The sequence below is a fragment of the Pelophylax lessonae genome (assembly GCF_965119305.1).
Source record: "Pelophylax lessonae genome assembly, chromosome: 2".
Classification (NCBI taxonomy): domain Eukaryota; kingdom Metazoa; phylum Chordata; class Amphibia; order Anura; family Ranidae; genus Pelophylax; species Pelophylax lessonae.
In genome coordinates, this window is record NC_138769.1 from 347,621,003 (window position 1) to 347,641,789 (window position 20,787).

Genomic DNA, 20,787 nt, shown 5'->3' on the forward strand with positions numbered 1-20,787 from the left:
AAGTTGCAAATGAAACATGTGCTTATACAAAATATCCATTTAGGCAAGACTGCATTAGATCACAATAATTTCAAACTGATGTCACCTATCACCCTTTAAAGCTTTTTACACATCTGTTTATCAGGTTTTATGATATTAGTATGTAACTCAGTAAGGCTTTTAGTACTTGTCCTTGCGCATAGTATAGCTGCGTACAAACATCACAGTCCAGAGATTACTAGTATTTAGTAACCCATAGCAATCAATTAGACAGCCTTTAATTGGCCTGGCCACACTTTTTTTAAAGTAGAATTCCAGGTGTCAATTATCCGTAAGGCCACATGGACACGGCCAGAAAAAAACGCCACATTTAGATGCATTTTTCATTCTGTTTAAGCCTCTAAATGCAGTTTTTTTTTCAACCAATCAGACCATGCCCATTGGGGCATTTAGGTTTATATTTTAGAGTGGTGTATAGTGGCATTAAGAAAAAATGCCCCAAACCTGCATTCATAGAGCAGCTTACTGGCACAAGTCATGTACATATGAGCAAAAGCATATGTATGCATGTAAATTAATTACAGGGGCCAAAAACTTACATTAACGTAGAGAATTTTGCAATAAAATCAGCATTTTTTTTATGCTGGAATTTTTTGCCAGCTCCCGGCAGAAAAATTCTGTGGAAATAGGAACACTTTAATTTCGATAGTTTTTATTGAATTTCAAAAATAAAAGTTACAAAGTAAGTAAACAGTTTTACACTGGCCTTCCATCAAGGCAATGAACAAAGGTAGTTAGAAGGATACAAAGATAATCCAATGTCAGAGTTCGACTATAACAATACTAGCACTGTTAATATAACACTTGCGCTAAAATATGGGGCCTCTTATTGCCCCTGGACACCCCCTTTGGGAATGAACTGTGTCCCAGGGCAGGGCACCACCACCAGTTTTACTCTTACGTCAACTGCATTTGTATAGCAAGCTGCAATGTCAACACAAATTAGCATGTAATTCTGAGTAACTACCAACCTTGGACCTGTACATAGAATATTACAGCATGTATGAGTTCAAATTCCATTTATAATGAGTTAAAGAATGATAAAGCCAAAGGTAACATGGACGCCTGTCCAAATAGTTGTATAAAACGATTTCCAGAGGGACCAATTGGATTCATATTTAGATACCGTGCAATCTCTATATTTTATGATTTTTTCATACTCTGCTATAATGTTGATTTGTTTTAGAATCTCTTGTACACTTGGTGTTTCGTTTGTTTTCCACTTACACATTATTACTGATCGTGCTGCAGAGAGTACCTGAATGGCTATAGACCTAGTCATCAGTGGAAATGAAGAGATGTTGATACTAAGGGTAGCCTGATCGATGTTTGGTTTGACCAGTATTCCAGTAATTCTAGAAATTAAATTTAAATACTGTATCTCTGCCCAGAAGCTGCGGAGGTGTACGCAGTCCCAGATCATATGGGATAAAGTGTCCACCTGTCCGCATCCTCTCCAGCAAAGGTTGGATTGAGTGTCAGAGAATTTTGCGGCTATGTATGGGGTAAAATGCCATCTCAACATGAGTTTTTGTGATAGCTCCCAATAGTTAGAACATGGGGTGAATCAACAGTTATTGTGGATCAGTTTTTGCCACTGGAAGTCAGAAAATGTTTTGCCCAGTTCCGCTTCCCATTTAAGTAGGGGTGTTGTTGTAATAAATGTCTTTTTGGAGTTGAGTTTAGTGTATATTAGTGAGAGATATATCATCTTGGTGGTGTTGGAATGCCAAAAGTCTCAGATTTCTTTATCCACATTTATATGGGTTTAATAGGAGTACTTTAATACACCCATGTGCACACATCCTAAATAGTTTGTTTGTACCAGTTTGGCCCAAATAAATGATTTACCATGCATTTAAACCTGGAATTTCACATTAAACCAAAAGCCCTGCCTAAAAACAGCTTTCACAATTTCCTTGCAATGAACTTTTTTTCTTTTAAAAGAAAATGTGTTTAGTTTTTCTGACATCTGAGTAAGCCCTGACAAGGTATCAGCACCCTGCACAATAAGAATGACTTACTTAACATAGAAACATAGAATGTGTCGGCAGATAAGAACCATTTGGCCCATCTAGTCTGCCCAATATATCTGAATCCTATGAATAGTCCCTGGCCCTATCTTATATGAAGGATAGCCTTATGCCTATCCCATGCATGCTTAAACTCCTTCACTGTATTTGCAGCTACCACTTCTGCAGGAAGGTTATTCCATGCATCCACTACTCTCTTAGTAAAGTAATACTTCCTCATATTACTTTTAAACCTTTGCCCCTCTAATTTAAAACTGTGTCCTCTTGTGGTAGTTTTTCTTCTTTTAAATATGCTCTCCTCCTTTACCGAGTTGATTCCCTTTATGTATTTAAAAGTTTCTATCATATCCCCTCTGTCTCTTCTTTCTTCCAAGCTATACATGTTAAGGTCCTTTAACCTTTCCTGGTAAGTTTTTTCCTGCAATCTATGTACTAGTTCAGTAGCTCTTCTCTGAACTCTCTCTAGAGTATCTATATCCTTCTGGAGACATGGCCTCCAGTACTGCGCACAATACTCCAAGTGAGGTCTCACCAGTGTTCTGTACAGCGGCATAAGCACTTCTCTCTTTCTACTGCTTATACCTCTCCCTATACATCCAAGCATTCTGCTGGCATTTCGTGCTGCTCTATTACATTGTCTTTAACCACTTTACCACCGCCCACAGTAATAATACTGCGGCAGAGTGGCTCGTTATCGTCTGACGACGTAGTACTACGTCGTCAGACACTCCCCCTTCTGGGCGGCGCTTGCGCGCCGCCGGAGGCTTGCTCCCGCTGTTTTCAGTCACAGCGGGAGTCGGGCCAGGGGAGGAGCGGCGGCGATCGTCGGGGATCTAGTGTGGAGATCCGCCCGCCTGTGTAAACACAAGCGGGCGGATCTCCATAGTGACAGGGAGTGACAGATCGGACTGTTCAGCATAGCTGGACATCCGATCTGTCCATGACTCACTCAGTCCCCTCCCCCCCCACACGTCAGTAAGCACCAGGCATACATTAACCCCTCCCTCTCCAATAAAATTAACCCCTTCCCTGCCAGTGTAATTTTTACAGTAACAGTGCATATATATAGCACTGATTACTGCAGTAATGTCACTGGTACCCCCAAAGTGTCAAAAATGTCAGTCAAGGGTCCGATCTGTCCGCCGCAATGTCGCAGTCCCGCAAAAAAAATCGCAGATCGCCGCCATTACGCGTTAAAAAAAAAAACACCAAAAATTACAGAAATCTTTCCCTTTGTTAGTAAACGCAATAACTTTTGCGCAAACCAATCAAAATACGCTTATTGTGATTTTTTTTACCAAACATAGGTAGCAGAAAACAAGTTGGCCAAAAATTTTTAAAAAAATTGGTTTTTACATTTTTTTGGGGGGGAATTTCATATAAAAAAATGTTAAAAATATTGTTATTTTTTCAAAATAAACGTTCTTTTTTTGTTTATAGCGCAAAAAGTAAAAATCGCACAGGTGATCAAATACCACCAAAAGAAAGCTCTGTTTATGGGAAAAAAAGGACGTAAATTTCGTTTGGGTACGGCGTCGCACGACCGCACAATTGTCAGTTAAAGTCGCACAGCGCCGAATCACAAAAAGTGGCCTGGACGGAAGACAGCAAAATCCTCCGGTGGTAAAGTGGTTAAGTCTTCTGAAATAATTACTCCTAAATCCCTTTCCTCAGATACTGAGGTCAGGACTGTGTCAAATATTCTATATTCTGCCCTTGGGTTTTTACGCCCCAGGTGCATTATCTTGCACTTATCCACATTAAATTTCAGTTGCCAGAGTTCTGACCATTCTTCTAGTTTTCCTAAATCCTTTTCCATTTGGCGTTTCCCTCCAGGAACATCAACCCTGTTACATATCTTTGTGTCATCAGCAAAAAGACAAACCTTACCATCGAGGCCTTTTGCAATATCACTTATGAAGATATTAAACAAAATTGGTCCCAGTACAGATCCCTGAGGTACGCCACTGGTAACATGACCTTGTTCTGAATGTTCTCCATTGACTACAACCCTCTGTTGTCTGTCACTCAGCCACTGCCTAATCCACTCAACAATATGGGAGTCCATGCTCAATGACTGCAGTTTATTGATAAGTCTTCTATGTGGGACAGTGTCAAAAGCCTTACTAAAATCTAGATATGCAATGTCTACTGCACCTCCACCGTCTATTATTTTAGTCACCCAGTCAAAAAAATCTATAAGATTTGTTTGACATGATCTCCCTGAAGTAAACCCATGTTGTTTTTCATCTTGCAATCCATGGGATTTAAGATGTTCCACAATCCTATCCTTTAATAGGGTTTCCATTAATTTGCCTACTATTGATGTCAGACTCACTGGTCTATAGTTGCTCGATTCCTCCCTACTACCTTTCTTGTGAATGGGCACGACATTTGCCAATTTCCAATCTTCCGGGACGACTCCTGTTGCTAATGATTGGTTAAATAAATCTGTTAATGGTTTTGCCAGCTCACCACTAAGCTCTTTTAATAATTTTGGGTGTATCTCATCAGGACCCTGTGACTTATTTGTCTTCACTTTAGACAGCAATCTTAGAACGTCTTCCTCTGTAAAGACACATGAATCAAACGATTCATTAGTCATCCTTTCAAGTGGAGGTCCTTCTCCTTCTTTTTCTTCTGTAAAAACTGAACAGAAGTATTCATTAAGGCAGTCGGCTAGCCCTTTATTCTCTTCTACATACCTTCCGTCCTTTGTTTTTAATTTAGTTATTCCTTGTTTTAATTTCCTTTTTTCATTTATATATCTGAAGAATGTCTTATCCCCCTTTTTCATAGACTGAGCTAGTTTTTCTTCTGCCTGCGCTTTAGAAGTTCTTATAACTTGCTTGGCCTCTTTCTGCCTAATCTTGTAGATTTCCTTATCTTCATTGCTCTGGGTTTTTTTATAATTACAAAATGCTAGCTTTTTATTTTTAATGATTTGGGCCACTTCTGCTGAGTACCACAGTGGTCTCTTCCTTTTTTTGCTTTTACTGACAAGTCTAATGCAATTTTCTGTTGCCTTCAATAATGCACCTTTTAAGTAGTCCCATTTCTCCTGGACTCCATGTAATCCGTTCCAGTCTGATAAGGACTCATTTATGACTAATTTCATTTTTGAAAAGTCTGTTTTTCTAAAATCTAAAACTTTTGTTTTTGTGTGGTGTGACTCTTTCACAGTTCTTATATTAAACCACACTGACTGGTGATCACTAGATCCCAAGGTTTCGCCTACAATGACATCATATACCGAATCCCCATTTGTGAATACCAAATCCAAAATGGCCTCCCTCCGGGTTGGCTCCTCAACCACTTGTTGCAGAGACAACCCCAGTAGGGAATTTAGAATATCTGTACTCCTGGTAGAACTTGCTATTTTGGTTTTCCAGTTTATATCTGGAAGATTGAAATCTCCCATAATGATAACTTCTCCTTTCATTGTCATTTTAGCTATTTCTTCAACTAGTAGATCATCTAGTTCTTTAACTTGACCAGGTGGTCTATATATCACACCTACACGAGTTACTGCATGATTAGCAAACTGCAACGTAACCCAAACTGACTCTATGTTGGCCTCACCAACTTGTATTAGGTTAGATTTAATGCTATCTTTCACATACAGGGCCACTCCTCCTCCTTTCTTGCCTTCTCTGTCTCTTCTGTATAAAGAGTACCCTGGTATGGTTATGTCCCAGTCATTTCTTTCATTAAACCATGTCTCCGTAACAGCCACTACATCTACATTCTCAGATGCCATTATTGACCCAAGTTCATTGATTTTTTTACCTAAACTGCGAGCATTTGTAGACAAGACTCTGAGCTTATCATTTCTTAACCTCTGTGCTTCTGACCTGTTCTGGCATTGTTTCGGGGGGCAATTGGACTCTTGTATTTTCACTCTTTTGCCCCCCCCCCTTCCTAGTTTAAATACTCTTTCGCAAATTCTTGGAGTTGTTCACTAAGTACATTTGTTCCTTTGAGAGAAAGATGCAAACCATCTTTTTTGTACAGTTCCTTTCTATTCCAAGTAGAGCTATCATGAAAAACAAAGCCAAATCCTTGCTCTTGACACCATTTACTAAGCCATATGTTGAACTCCTTTATGCACCTCTGCCTATCATTCTGAACATTATGCACAGGCAGAACTTCAGAAAATGAAATGGTGGATGCAAAATCCTGTACGTCATTACCAAGTGTGATAAAAGATTTTTTGACCTCTGACACTACATTGCAAGCCAGGTCATTTGTCCCTAGATGGACAAGAACATCCACGTCCCCTTCCTGCTTTGCTTGCTTAACAATATTAATAATACGTCTTCTATCTCGTCTAGCAGTAGCACCAGGGAGACATCTCACAAAACCATTTTCTTTAAGCTCCACACTTCTTATGATTGAATCACCCAGCAACAGCTGCTTCCTTTGAGACTTCACTTTATCTTTTTTGTCCTTGGCTGCAGTCTTGCATACATTAGACATAGGAGTCGATGGTTTCTCACCCTCTGTGCTTGAGTCCATATCCATGTTGTCCTTACATTCTGAGAGTTCTGCAAATGAATTATGGAGAACCACCGACTGTGGGACATGTCTTCTATCCACCACTCTAAGTCTTCCAGAACCTACAGTAACCCATCTGCCATTTCTGGGGGTCCTCTGTGGCAGTGGCATTGCAGCAGTCCCAGCTGGAGTTTGTTTAACAGATAATTTAAATATCTCTGATTTCAAAAATGCAATTTCCTGCTGCAGTAATTAGAATTGTCTACAGATCTGACAGCATCCGAATCTCCAAAGAGTGGAACATTAAATAAATGCACAACAATTCCTGCACTGAACCAAGTCTGCCATTTTAAAGAGGAGAAAAATAAAAAAAAATAATGAAAAAAAATTTGTAAATTTAAGTCAAACAAATCTTACCTTTTTGTTTCTATTTTTTTCCACCTTCCAGCCTACCTCCTGACTATCTCCTGCAATATCTCTTCACTGTACTTAAAATGTTGTACTTGAATGGAGTACTTGCAGCTAATGAATTAGGCCAGCTAATGAGTCTGTCTCTATATATACACACACTCCTTCACAAGCTCCTCCCCAGCAACAAATGTAACACCTTAATGAGCTAGTCTCATTAGCAAACGCACAATAGCAAACACTTGACCAAATTCCTTTCCTCTTCTCAAGCAATGGTCAGCAAAAAACACAGATGAGTCAGTTGCAAACTCCAAGCCAATCTCTTGCAGTATCTCTTCAATCTCTTCAGTCTCCTGCAATATCTCTTCACTGTACTTAAAATGTTGTACTTGAATGGAGTACTTGCAGCTAATGAATTAGGCCAGCTAATGAGTCTGTCTCTATATATACACACACTCCTTCACAAGCTCCTCCCCAGCAACAAATGTAACACCTTAATGAGCTAGTCTCATTAGCAAATGCACAATAGCAAACCCCTGACCACATTCCTTTCCTCTTCTCAAGAAATGGTCAGCAAAAAACACAGATGAGTCAGTTTCAAACTCCAAGCCAATCTCTTGCAGTATCTCTTCAATCTCTTCAGTCTCCTGCAATATCTCTTCACTGTACTTAAAATGTTGTACTTGAATGGAGTACTTGCAGCTAATGAATTAGGCCAGCTATTGAGTCTCTCTCAATATATACACACACTCCTTCACAAGCTCCTCCCCAGCAACAAATGTAACACCTTAATGAGCTAGTCTCATTAGCAAACGCACAATAGCAAACACCTGACCAAATTCCTTTCCTCTTCTCAAGCAATGGTCAGCAAAAAACACAGATGAGTCAGTTGCAAACTCCAAGCCAATCTCTTGCAGTATCTCTTCAATCTCTTCAGTCTCCTGCAATATCTCTTCACTGTACTTAAAATGTTGTACTTGAATGGAGTACTTGCAGCTAATGAATTAGGCCAGCTAATGAGTCTGTCTCTATATATACACACACTCCTTCACAAGCTCCTCCCCAGCAACAAATGTAACACCTTAATGAGCAATTCTCATTAGCAAACGCACAATAGCAAACACTTGACCAAATTCCTTTCCTCTTCTCAAGCGATGGTCAGCAAAAAACACAGATGAGTCAGTTTCAAACTCCAAGCCAATCTCTTGCAGTATCTCTTCAATCTCTTCAGTCTCCTGCAATATCTCTTCACTGTACTTAAAATGTTGTACTTGAATGGAGTACTTGCAGCTAATGAATTAGGCCAGCTATTGAGTCTCTCTCAATATATACACACACTCCTTCACAAGCTCCTCCCCAGCAACAAATGTAACACCTTAATGAGCTAGTCTCATTAGCAAACGCACAATAGCAAACACCTGACCAAATTCCTTTCCTCTTCTCAAGAAATGGTCAGCAAAAAACACAGATGAGTCAGTTGCAAACTCCAAGCCAATCTCTTGCAGTATCTCTTCAATCTCTTCAGTCTCCTGCAATATCTCTTCACTGTACTTAAAATGTTGTACTTGAATGGAGTACTTGCAGCTAATGAATTAGGCCAGCTAATGAGTCTGTCTCTATATATACACACACTCCTTCACAAGCTCCTCCCCAGCAACAAATGTAACACCTTAATGAGCTATTCTCATTAGCAAACGCACAATAGCAAACACTTGACCAAATTCCTTTCCTCTTCTCAAGCGATGGTCAGCAAAAAACACAGATGAGTCAGTTTCAAACTCCAAGCCAATCTCTTGCAGTATCTCTTCAATCTCTTCAGTCTCCTGCAATATCTCTTCACTGTACTTAAAATGTTGTACTTGAATGGAGTACTTGCAGCTAATGAATTAGGCCAGCTATTGAGTCTCTCTCAATATATACACACACTCCTTCACAAGCTCCTCCCCAGCAACAAATGTAACACCTTAATGAGCTAGTCTCATTAGCAAACGCACAATAGCAAACACCTGACCACATTCCTTTCCTCTTCTCAAGCGATGGTCAGCAAAAAACACAGATGAGTCAGTTGCAAACTCCAAGCCAATCTCTTGCAGTATCTCTTCAATCTCTTCAGTCTCCTGCAATATCTCTTCACTGTACTTAAAATGTTGTACTTGAATGGAGTACTTGCAGCTAATGAATTAGGCCAGCTATTGAGTCTCTCTCAATATATACACACACTCCTTCACAAGCTCCTCCCCAGCAACAAATGTAACACCTTAATGAGCTAGTCTCATTAGCAAACGCACAATAGCAAACACCTGACCAAATTCCTTTCCTCTTCTCAAGCAATGGTCAGCAAAAAACACAAATGAGTCAGTTGCAAACTCCAAGCCAATCTCTTGCAGTATCTCTTCAATCTCTTCAGTCTCCTGCAATATCTCTTCACTGTACTTAAAATGTTGTACTTGAATGGAGTACTTGCAGCTAATGAATTAGGCCAGCTAATGAGTCTGTCTCTATATATACACACACTCCTTCACAAGCTCCTCCCCAGCAACAAATGCAACACCTTAATGAGCTAGTCTCATTAGCAAACGCACAATAGCAAACACTTGACCAAATTCCTTTCCTCTTCTCAAGCAATGGTCAGCAAAAAACACAGATGAGTCAGTTGCAAACTCCAAGCCAATCTCTTGCAGTATCTCTTCAATCTCTTCAGTCTCCTGCAATATCTCTTCACTGTACTTAAAATGTTGTACTTGAATGGAGTACTTGCAGCTAATGAATTAGGCCAGCTAATGAGTCTGTCACTATATATACACACACTCCTTCACAAGCTCCTCCCCAGCAACAAATGTAACACCTTAAAGAGCTAGTCTCATTAGCAAACGCACAATAGCAAACACCTGACCACATTCCTTTCCTCTTCTCAAGCAATGGTCAGCAAAAAACACAGATGAGTCAGTTGCAAACTCCAAGCCAATCTCTTGCAGTATCTCTTCAATCTCTTCAGTCTCCTTCAATCTCTTCAGTCTCCTGCAATGTGATTGATAGTCACAAATCTTTCACTTAAAGTGTAACTCCACTTTTGTTGAGAAAAAAACATTCCCCTCTGGGTGATCTCTGTACATTACAAGGATTTTAACAAAAATTGTTGCAGATTCCTATGTTTTGTTATTCGGAAGGAATCCCTGTTTGTTCTTCTGTGCTGAGTGGGTCTAATGGGAGTGGTTTCATAATTATCTATCAGTTGTGGCAGCTGCAGGGCTCTAATGAGGAAAGCTGCTAGGTCTGCATCCCTTTAGACATGTTCCTATTTGGAGTATCTCGCCAAAAATGACATTTTTGTTTTTGGGGATGCCAGAAATCTGACTTGTATCTTAGGCAGACTTCTGGGAAAATTGGTGAGCCAATCAAACAAGCAGGAAATTATGTTTCTGGGGTGTGGTCAGTACACATTCTGTGTACAGAACACCTCCATGTAGCCATATTGCATTGCATTTTCAAAAAATTACAACAGCTGCAGATTGAAAAGGAAAGGTAATTTTTAATAACATTCAATTACAATATGATTTGTGTCACAATTGTATACACTATATTGTTTTTCTTTATTTGCTGATTTCTTCCCCTATGGAAGTGGAGTTACCCTTTAGGAGGGTGATAACAGTAGGTCCTACCTAATCTGAAGTCAGGAAATTCATACCTGCAATGTAGAACTAAGATAAAGGAGGGTTTTCTGACTTATAAAAGTTATAGCAGGCATCTTGTGGTACCTACTCCTCAGCTGGATGCCTTTTTTATATATGGTAAGAATGAAAAAAGGTTCTCTGCTAAAGTGCAGGCATCTCCAAAGGTCCATAGTTATTTATTAATTATAAATAATAAGCATATAAGCATCTTATCCATGCCAATTCAAAGTTCACACAGGAAAAATTAACATTTTGTGGATCCACACAACATAATATATTGAACAAATGTGTCAAGACATGGCACAGACTTTTACAGGATGTTGAATATATCCTCAATAAATCTGTACTTAGCATACATTATGAAGATATTGGCAACTGTTTGTTTTCAAGAAGCATTTAATCTTCTCTTCTACATTCTGCAAAGGCATAGACTAAGTTAATCGTATTTAAATAGTAAAGAATAAACAAATACCCAGCTTTTGCTAATTTAGGAACTGTGACAGTATCTATAAATTAAGACTTATGGAATTAGTGAAATAGTGCTGCAAAGCATTTGCTCTTCCAATCCTGATTTGGTAAATCAGTAGACTGAAAATTACAGATCAGTAGTCTGTGAAGTTGAGATCTCCGCATTATGAGAGCTTGGTGCCCAAACTGTTAGGATCCATCATCAGAAATTGGATGGGTAAATGTAACATAATTCCAGACTACAAGCCAGGTACAGAATCTAGGCACACAGGTATAGGGCCATATCCAAGAGCAATAATCAGGATGCAAGTCCAAATACACAATCTAAAGTAGCAGGTACTGAGACACTACACAGAGAAAAAGCAGGAAATCAGGAGATAACTAAGTCAACCAGATGCAACAGATAGTAGAGAAAGAAAAGAAATGCGTGGATAGATAAACAGTGTAAGGAGTAGGCGGAACAGGACACATGCAGTGATTGAGTTTTAGGTGCCCTGGCTACAAAATTATTTTATTGAGGGGATTGGCAAACAAGGATTTTGGCTACAAGGGTAAGTCCACAAGACAACTATCACAGGTCCTGCAAGGACAGACAAGTGGCAAGGATACAGGTGGTAATAGGGCACAACAAAGGATAAGTCCAGGGTGGCTACATGGTATACCAGTAAGTCCAGGGACCCAAAGCAGCTCTAAAGAAGAGCAAGGTAAGTCCTGAGTTACAGTGATAGTGGCCTGGAGTGCAGTTAAGGTAAATACAGACCAGAGTATATGAAACAAGAATGATATACAGTAAGTCCAGGAGAACACAGGGCAACAATCCAGTCACTGTAAGGGTCCAACAGCAACAGAATGCAGCAAGAATGGAGTTTAGTGTCACAGGGCAGTGATTCTGAATCAGCCAGAGGCAAGCACCAAAAAAAAAAGCAGCAATGAGGGTAGAAGCAGCTTCTAGGTCACAGGAGGGGGAAACACTGCAGACCTCAACTCAGGGTTCATGCAGGTAGCACAGGGGAACATAGCAGGAAGGTCGTATGTGGCCTGGCCTCAACACAGGGTCCATGCAAATAGCACATTGCAGGAGGGGAATATAGCAGACCATAGGGTAGCAGATTATTGGGCAGGAGTCAACCTTCGCACCCGGCCAGTGGGGATATCACAGGGTCCTGGGATGATGGAGGGCTTGTGTGACCTGGCTGCAGTAAAGGTCCACACAGGCACAGTTCGTACAGCAGAAGGGCAAGTCAGGATGCCAGGCCAGAAAATTACATGTTCCTGGGTATCCTGTGTGGCTTTGTTGCTGCACAGGTCCACACAGGTAACATCTTCATCAACAAAGAGCAGGGAGGCAGCATACATACTCAGCCCTCCACTCAGGTTTTAAATACCTAAACTGGGCTACAATCCGATGGCTAGACAACCCAATGCTTGGTGCCCAAGAGTGAGCACTTTGTCTTTAGGCAGTGCACAGCATGGGAAGCTAGGTTAAGCTGTGCTTGCCAGAAGGCCAGAAGACAGTGTGAAGCCAAGGGAAGGAAACCTGCAGCCTGCATGTGACACGTAGGTGGCGTGAGGTAGCAGGATCAATGCACGGGCACTGGGAAATTAGATGGCGGCTAGTTCGGCACCATTTCTTGGCCCACACAAGTGGTTTGGAGTGGTGGGATAGATATATGGTAAGTGGGGAACGAGGAGGGTGTGACATCTGGTTATAATGGAAGTTAAATGGAATACACAAGTAGGTTTTATTTGAACAGATCAGATAAACGTGTTCAAAGGAGACTTCTGAAAACATACCTCAGAGTGAAGAAAGACTGAGAAGGGCTGGAACCCAGTAGAGAAACATGCATTAGATCAAAGTCTGAAGGAATCATGTAATGTGCCAACAGAGAAACTGTACAAACAGGGAAAATGTTTGCTCACAATCTTGGCTTAGGTGAAAAGATCCACGGTGTACTCAACCTGTGCTCTTTAAATCTTACAATAATCCCTATTTGCTGCAACTAGAATATCCTCCTGATTTTCAAACAAACTTATAACAAAGCTGAATGTAGCACTAAATAATGAATGCGCCAAAAATATAAAAATTACACCACTTAACGAATGATGAATTCAGCGACCACAATCTTTATGAAAGGTCACACATTATGTTGGAGTAATACAATGCCCAGCTACTGCAACAAAAATGTTCCCCTGATGTGAAAATAATCATATAGTAAAACATTGAATCCAGTTTTACTATACAATTGTTTGCTCATCAGGGGGATATTTTTGTTGCAGTAGCTGGGCATTGTAAAACTCCAATAAAATTTGGCACCTTTCATGTAGATTGTGGTAACTATATTCATCATTTGTTAAATGGTATAATTTTTATATTTTTTTGCATGTTCACTATTGAGCGCTGCATTCAACTTTGTTATAAAAAAAGTTAGAGGGTGGCACAAATACAAAGTGAGCAGACAGGCACGAAATATAGCAAAACAGATGTAGATGAATCGATTATCACAGTGAGAGGGACCAGAAGATACAGGGCTGAATTCAGACAGATCTGCGACAAAAGGACTCTTCCCTATTTAACGGGAATAAATATAGACTGTATGTATGAAATATGGTGATGACTAGAGATCAGTGAACTAAGGGAAACTGACTCCACCTTTGATTCACTACCTGAATCTATCAATGAGCTCTTTAAAAATCCACAGAAATGTATGTACTATGCAACTCCACAAATCTGATGACCTTGAATGCCAATGTAAATTTAAACAACTGATATATCAGTGATCTGCTTGTCTCCAATGATGTCCATGTATAATGCTCTCTCTAAGGCTGCTGCTATGACCAATTCATTATCTTGGCAGAATTCTATTAGTTTTTCATCCACCTAATTTCTGATTTCAAGGACAAACTAGCTAGCTATTCCCCTTATTTTTGACAGCCAGTTTTAACATTCCAGTTACCAGTGTTCAACACAATGTACATGTAGCAGTTACGGGCAGCATTCTTAAGCCATGCAATTTGAGAATAACTTGAGTATTAAATTAGAACTGGGATTAGTGCTTTATTTCCTTCTTCAGTCGAGCGTGTTTAGTCTGATCTCACAGTGGACTGTATTTTGGCTGATATTGCAGACCATTACCTGCCCATCTTGTGTGACGCTGCATAATACAGATGACAGCTTCAATGAGATCTGAAAGCCACTTGACTGCAACAAGGAAACCATCCGAAAGTGGTAAGATTTAATGGAATTTAAAAAAATTGTATGGATTAGTTCTGGATAACAGTTTCAACAACTAAAGGGAGAGGTTAGTGGCAATGCTGAGAAAATAGCACCAACACACAATTCAAACAGAGAGATTAGCTGTGTGTTATGGCTTTAGCAATAGCAAAGGAAAGCAAAAGGCTATAAAAAGGTAAAAAAAATAATAACAATAATCCATCTGAATATAGGATTTCAGAAAATAGTAAGGGCAGATTTGAAAACATAAGCAACTGGAAGAAGCCATTAGAATGGGGATAATAAGATATTTCTTAAAAATGAGGTAAGAAATCAGGAGATGCTTTCCTGCAGACTACATACATATAAAAAGATACCTGGAACTCATAAAGATGTCCTGTATTAGGAATTTTTATATCTATATCTATGTAATAAAAAATACCCCCCAAATGACCCATTTTTGGAAAGTTATTTAGTAAGAGGCATGGAGAGTTTTTTGAAGCTTTATTTTTTTTCCCCACAATTCTTTGCATAATGAAGATTTTTTTATTTTTTATTTATTTTTTATACTGATGTTACACAGAAAAGCACTATTGTGACATGGATGTGGCACGGATATGCAGTGATATGGCACAGATGAGCATTGATGAGACATGGATGTGGTATGGAGGAGCACTTGTGTGGCATGGATGAGCACTGATGTGGCATGGATGAACCGTGATTTGGCAAGGATGAGCACTGATGTGGCATGAATGAGGCAGGGATGAGCACTAATGTGGCATGGATGAGACACGGATGAGCACTGATGTGGTATGGATGAGGCATGGATGTGGCATGGATAGGCATGAATGAGGCATAGATAAAGCACAGACGGGCATGAATGAGGCACGAATGAGGCACCAATGAGCATGAATGAGGAACAGATGAGGCACAGATGGGCATGAATGAGGCACAGATGGGCATGGATGAGGCACAGATGGACATGCATGAGGCACAAATGGGCATTAATGAGGCATGGGTGGGCATGAATGAGGCATGAATGAGGCTCAGGTGGGCATAATTGAGGCATGGATGAGGCACAGACGAGGCAGGGGTGAGCACTGTTGCAGTCTCCCTCCTCTCCTCGCATGCTGTACCGATCGGTGTGCACAGCGTGCAAGGAGAGGAGAAAGCTGAACCAGGCATGGGCCGGTTATGTTGACCATCCAATGACCATCCAAAGTTATCGCTCCATCCAATGACCACGATCCATGATGCGCTGGGTCCTGTGAACCCGGCGAGCATGGACACTTCAGTGTGCACACCCCATTTCTGGGAGGACATCATTGTACGCCCTCCTAGAAAAAGCCGACTGTGCTGTAGCCATCATTTTACTATGGCCTGGTCGGCAAGTGGTTAAGCTAAGGGGAAACCCACTTGCAAAGTGAACAGTCTATTTGCATTTGGTATATCAACCTCCTAGCCTCCTAGGGTGACTTTTTTTTGCTCCTCTATAGATATAGTAAGGTGAGTCAGTGAGTGAGGCCCCCCTAAGACAGAACGTGTGTTACAGGATGGATCACCAGGCAAAACCAAAGGAAAAAGCACTTTAAAAAGAAAAAAAAAAAGAAATATAGTGCAACCACCACATCTAAGGATGAGTAAGCTGTAATATGATTTTTGTTTGCTATTTAGCTTAGCCATTCTTGCTTGCCTTTTGGGAAAGAAAAAAACTGTGGCAAATAAGGACAACTTAGAAAAGATATAATCACAATGTCAAGAAAAGTTTGTATAGACAGAGTTGAAATCCTACAAAGGCTGAAAATGGAAAATCAAAACTTCTGAAGTGTAGAATTAAAGAAAATCACAGTACCCTAACTGAAGAACAACAATCAGTCAAACTGAAAGAGGGGAAAACTATAATTGAAAAGGTAACACTGAAACACAAAACCTCAAACAATTTGATCAGACAATACGAAGGTTGGACTTAATGGAAAAGACCCTGACACTGGAAAAGACTGAAGGCAAAAGGAGAAGGGAACAGCAGAGGGTAAGGTGGGTAGGTAGCATTGCTGACCCTACAAAATCAGAAACAATTGATGATAGTCAAGGCTAGATTTAACATTAGTAATAATAGGTCTGTACCTATAGTGGCAGAGGTAAAGAGGCAGTTGTTTCCTATATGGTTTCCATTGTCCCTTTATATAGAATACAATTATCACATGCAAGTTTACTTATGCATTGTCAAGTAAGGTTAGTGTGCCTTTAGGCTCCAGTGATGGAAATTCCTGCTGACAGTCAGATTAGACTCATCAAAGTCCATGAGGTCATGAAATTCTGAAGTCAACAAAATGACTGCATTAAATCAGAGCAAGCACCATATACTGTAGTCAAATACATCAAACGAAAAAGGTAAGACCTGCTTGTTATGTCTGTTACATTGCATTTTAAACAACAGTATTATTACTGCAGCCTGTTTGTAAGGTTTTACATTGTACAAGGAAGATACTGTATGTTTTTTTTTCCAAATGCATCTAGCACAGGACATATTACATTTTGAGACTCCTAATAAACCTAAAGCATCATCCTGGTGCATTAGCAGTCTCATTTCCTGTTTTTTTTTATGATGGGATCCATTATTTCCCCAGAAGTCTGCTCTGAAATACAAATCAAATTTCAGATATCCCCTGCAATAGGACTTTCTTTTTTAGTTAAATGCCCGCTAAGGCTCATCTACCTGGAAAGGGATGTGGATGCTTCAGGTCTTGCTTTTACAACTTTGAGATGGCTTCAGATTGTTACATTAAAGGCAGTGCCTACCATTCTGGTAAGGAGGACTTGGTGAAACATGTAGCACTTTTTTTTTAGAGCAGAGAAAAGCAAAAATCTGTTTGCTAAAATCATTGCAATGTGTACAGTTTGCCTATAAAGTGTTATTTTGTATTTGTGGCCAACAAAACTTATACTATAACTAATGTATGTCATTTCGTACTTACAATTCATAATTGTTTTAAGTTAATGCCTTTGCGTTTATTACGTGATTAAATCTCTGACCAAGAGCCCACAACAAACTGAAAGTCGATTAACACAACACATGCAGAGAATTAAACCATAGATTAAGTATATAGGAATTTATCAAACTTTACAACTCTATCTATAAATATTTTGCTTTTTTTTGCATCCTGAATTCACCCATATTAAAGGTGGACAATGGTCTTCAGCCAAAGTCCTGCCTCATATAATCAAAAATCATTGACAAGCTTGGTGCTTTTTTTTACAGCCTCAGGGAAAAGCCCACATCTAACTTGTCCTTGAATTTAAAAAGTGAATGGGTTTGTGCGGAGCATATTTTATGAACTCTCAAACACAGTGACAATAAAACGACTAAGGAAGGAGAAGTGTTTGCCCTGAAACTTTAGCATCTGTACTAAAGTCAAGTCAAACCAGCCAACTGAAATGCTGATAAATTAATTTTGACAAGCAAAGGGGATGCTAGAGGGGCATTGTGAACGCTAGCTTGCTCCCTTCTCTTTTCTACAGCCTTTATTTTATAATACCAGTACAGCAGAGCTAATCATGTAATAGTCGAATGATGTCTATTGGGTTCTGGTTTCCCATTAGACTAGTCCCTTAACTCTTAACTAGTTCACTAGACAGTAAAGTACAAAATATACATGATGCAGTAATGGCTAAGAAGAAATTACTGTATATATGAACGCAAAATGCCTAAATGAAGAAAGATTGGATGGATGGAAGAATAGTTGAATGAAGCATGAGATACGTCAACTAAAGGGATGGCGATATATAGATAGATACATTGATACCTATTGGATTTCATTACAGTATCTCCCACATTAATGGACAATCTATACTGTAGATGTGAATAAAGATGCAAAATAATATATTTTTTTTTTTTTTGGATGCTGGCCTACTACAGACCAAAAGCCAATAAATATTAATTTCAATGGAATTCCAGGTACCAGTGTATTTTTTTCTCTTAGCTATTGTGCTTTTCACCACAAAAATACAAACCATTTGTGCAAGTAGACTTGTAAATATGGAGACTTTTGTGAGTTTAAGGCTATTTCCAGTTATGCTTACAGATTAGACCAAACAGTTGTGCCACCCTTTCTTCACATGTAGGTCGTACCCTAGTACCAATTACATTTCAACCTTTGTGCTACGTCAGAGCTCTTCCATAATTGGTAGTTAAGATAAACGCATTCTCTGGGGCTTCGGTATTTGCAGTTGCCATTCTGCATTACCAATAGCGATTCAGATGGTTGCTCTTTACCAACATGTTTTTGTGTCTGAATGTCTATAAGCAAACACTAAGGCTAGGTTCACACTTGTGTGGCACATGTTTGCACAGGCACAGCAACCCATTCATTTAAATGAGCTGCTGCACCTACGGGAAATGCATGGAAAAAGTACCCGACCCTTTTTTTAAATGTGGCCCGCACTGTTTAGTTCACACAAAAACATGAGTTTCCATTGAAGGGGAGTGCCTTTAAGAATTAATGGCACGCCTGTGTATCTGCTAAAGAGCAGCACGTTTTGCATTCAGGTCGGGAAGGCATGCGATTATGCTAGAGTGAACCTAGCCAAAAAAGCTCTACATTACTTGTATCCTTCTATTTTCAAAGGTCAGGCTAATAAATACGCATTTCTGCTTATAGCATGTAACAGTGTACACAATGCCAGCATTACAGGGCATTTAATGTACATTGTGACAGAGGTCAGGAATGATTTATGATATACAGTACATCTTGTAGTAACACAGTTTGTTTGATAAAAAAACAAAACAAAAGGAATGAGGTACAAGAAAAACAAGTTAAAGCTGAACTCTAGCCTTAACTTTAGTCTTGAACAGTTATACAGGCTCCTCGCCTATAATAATATTGCATACTCTGATGAGCCCTTTCCTCCCAGCCTTACTGTTCCTAGCCCGTCTTTTTTATTTACATTTCAGGTATATTAAACATAGAGGCTCACCATCATATGTGGATGTTACCTAGGGCAGTCTGCAAATACCGCCTGCTTAGGAAATCTCTCTCCTCCAGACTAACATCAAGCCATTAAGAAATTGTATTGTTTGCATAACTCCTCTTAAGAATCACCCCATTGCTTGTATCAGGATTAAGGGCTCTTGAGAAGAGTACTTAGGCAGGGGGCAGTGATGTTTTCAGAATGCTAAGTACAGCCTTCCAGACCCTAACACCAGCCAACACCTGCATACATTGTATAGAGAAGCACAGAGACATCGTGATGACATCAGGGGTGCTGAATTAAGGTATGTAATGAAAATGGAAAGGTTTTATTTAAATTACTTATTAACTTGTTGCTGAAGAAGGATGGAGCAAGCAGGGAAAGGAAAATATAAACAAAATAATTATCAATTAACTAAAAAAAAACAAAATGTGAAAAAATATTTCCCCCTATTTTCTTCAAAACCTTGCAAATAAAAATGTTGGGACAGTGTGAAAACCCACTTTTTGAAAAGTAGACACCACAAGGCGATTTAATTGTATGCCACAATTGTTCGCAAATTAAAAATAAACATGCTGGGATTGAGAGGGTTAAAACACAGAGCTGGGAATTTATTGTTAAAAAAAAAAAAAGTGCCCGTTTGCGGTGAAGGACTATCAGAAGGAAAGTTTCCCTTCTCAATCTTAGATAGGCTGATTGCATACTATCAATATATTTCATACCCTGTGATCTATGTTGTTTAATGCACTGCAGGATTATAAGCTAATTATAGTGAAATTGTCTCAACATAACTGCTATATAATATGCAATGTAACCATCTGTTGACAAATGACTTTTTTTTTCATTGTATTGTATTTTCTGTATTTTCTATTATTACAAATAAAAATGTATTGTTTAAAAAAAAAATGCAGAGCTGGGTAATGGTGCCTTTGATACCCTATTTTACAGATCATACACAGAGGGAGAAGGTGAAGGGGATAATATATGCACTAGACCACATACAGTGGCAAGGATTGACATTAACAGGGCAATGTGCAGGTGTGCAGGAAAAGGGAGGTGATGAGTTAATATACAGTTTACATACAGAGACAGCATTTATATCATATGTATGTGAGAGAATGGGTAGTGAATACGTTAAAAATGAATAGTATGGATCTTTAGTTACTGATCTGTTCAGTCTTTCTACCTCAAGGGTCTTCAAACTATGGCCCTCCAGCTGTTCAGGAACTACAATTCCCATCATGCCTAGTCATGTTTGTGAATGTCAGAGTTTTACAATGCCTCATGGAATGTGTAGCTCCACATCAGTTGGAGGGCCTTAGTCTGGGGACCCCTGTTACTATGATCTCTCTCCTTCTTTTGTTGAAGGAAGAATGAGAGGAATCAACTAAGTAAACAATAGCATGTGATCACCCTAATGACCAAACACAATAGTCATATAGTACCAAGTCACTGACCTCAGTACTCAGTACAGTGCTATTAGTAGGTGGAA

The 20,787-nt window shown here is 39.4% G+C and overlaps 1 protein-coding gene across 1 annotated transcript in view; it reads right to left on the minus strand.

The window, feature by feature from the left end:
- Positions 1–20,787, minus strand: part of EPHA10 (EPH receptor A10) — a 963,870-nt gene that overhangs the window by 278,939 nt on the left and 664,144 nt on the right. The window lies entirely within an intron of this gene.